Here is a 2,117-nt window from a genome sequence, read left to right as displayed (position 1 = left end):
CATTACGTGCAATCGGTTCAGCCTCTAAAAGTGTCATTTGAAGGCTCCTTTTAGTTTTCTAAAAATTTTTGCTCAGAGCTCTTTGTTTCTGAAAGCTCCTTCCAACAGCTCTGCTTCTTCAGCTTCATTTTGTAGAAGTAATCTTATCTAATGTCTGGATTTATAAACTGAAGCAAGTACAGCGTAGAAACCGAAACCAAGTACAGCATAGAACTTTTTTTTCTTCTTGCTTTCTAGTCAAGTGATTGCTGAGAATATTCCATGAATCTGGAATATTTTGCTTTCTTAATAGTAGCAAACAGTAGTATTTGGTTTCCAGACTCCTTTCAGTTTCTCTTCCAACAGTTGTTGCATTAATAAAGTTTAAGGTGACAGGGTAAAAGATTAATTTTCATTCGTGTTCCTTCATACCAAATAAGTCTACCTGGCTTTAAAGCAAGAAGGGCACAACAGGCACAAAACCTGGTTATGTTAACCAACAACTGCGTATACAAAAGTCTCTCTTGTCCTGATGAGATAGGAGATATTAATATTGTGTATAAACTATTAAATTGAAGTCTTGATTTTTGACTCTATACTTGAAGAGGTTTGCCACAATAAGCTGAGCAGCAGATCAGTCCTAAGTGAGGAAACCCACTGAAAATCCCCCAATAAACAAAAAAAAAGCCCTTTTATATGTATTACAGGAATGGCTGCTTGTGCTTCAGGTTGCAAGGGCACATACTCAGAGGCAGCTTCCTCCCTGAAGAATAGGCAGCCTGTATATCACCAAAAAGCAGAGAAGGATTAAATGGTTGGTTTGTCTGGCTGTGATTGTGATGGGAGAATAGTATCTGACTCCTTAAGTCAAAATCTGGTGTCTTTCCGGCTGCATCAGGCTGAGTACTCAGTTTGGCAAGTGCTGCTTGAACTTGGCTCATAATGAATTGCTATCACTTCTGGAAAAATGAGGAACGCTTTGCTGATTTCAGACTGCTGCCAACTTTTTTTCTAAAATAGTCTGAAGTTCAGATTATTGGAATAAGAAGTAATGGGCTACTGCTGTATGCTGAAGCCCATGTGTAACACTGTAGCACGTGAGCCATGAGGACCCCAGTTCTGTCCTCGGTGTTAAGATTTCTTTGCACTTTGTGATTGGATTCTAGTGGTAGTGAAAATTAGCAGGGCTGTTACAGGGTTACATCTTATTAAATGCAGTATTTAAGTGAAAACGTGTGTGTTTTCAACAGATGGGTAAAAACATTTCGGGGAATATTTTTCCATACACTGTAACAAAGGAAGGACATGAAATAGATACTTAAGAATTTGCCAGATCTCTAAGATTTTCTTCTGCTTCATGTTTCATTCTTCTGTGGACAAGCCTGTCTGATTGATTGGTAACGCTGGCATCTCTCACAGTAAAATCTGCAAGCATTAATTTAGCTTAAGGAGAACATCATCTTTAATTAAACTTTTATCATCCCTAAACTGTAAAATTAAAGCAAGAGAGAATAGATTCACTCCTTGCACTGGTTTGCAACTGTAAAGCTTTGGCTTGATCTTCTGACCTTGCGAGTGCCTTGTTCCTGCATCAAAACCCTGGTTGCACTTGAAATACTGCTCAGGATTAACCACTACTTTTTTTTTCTCTTAGGTTTCAAAGATGATAACTGTATAAAAACATGTTGTGCAGCTTGATTAACTGCCTGCTTTGTTCAAACTGTGATTGTGTTGCATGGTCTGAAACACAAAGCCCTGGTAGTCCCTGGGGCTCTGCTTTGTGGTGGTTTTCCTGGCTTTCACAGACCTCTGGGTGAGGCGGATGCGCTGTTGGGCCTTGTGTAGGAACTTGTGGTTACTGGCTTATGGTGACACAGAGTCCTTCTTCCAGGGGTTTGCAATCTAAATAGACAATGCGTAGCATAGTCTGCTAGAGATGTGGGACTGAATGCTGGGAAAGGCTGAGGAGAAACTTCCCTTTTTGCAGTAAAAACCCTTGTTTTGGGTGGTCTGAACTAACTCCATTTTCTCTGAAGTGGAGTGGGAAGAACTTGGCTGCCCAGCTGAGGGGGTGAGAGATGGTACATCTCTGAGCTGTGATGGAGGCAGGGCCATAAGCTGACACATCACATCATCTG

This window comes from Nestor notabilis, unplaced genomic scaffold, assembly GCF_000696875.1.
Source record: "Nestor notabilis isolate BGI_N333 unplaced genomic scaffold, ASM69687v1 scaffold10330, whole genome shotgun sequence".
Classification (NCBI taxonomy): domain Eukaryota; kingdom Metazoa; phylum Chordata; class Aves; order Psittaciformes; family Psittacidae; genus Nestor; species Nestor notabilis.
This window is presented reverse-complemented; position numbering follows the sequence as displayed.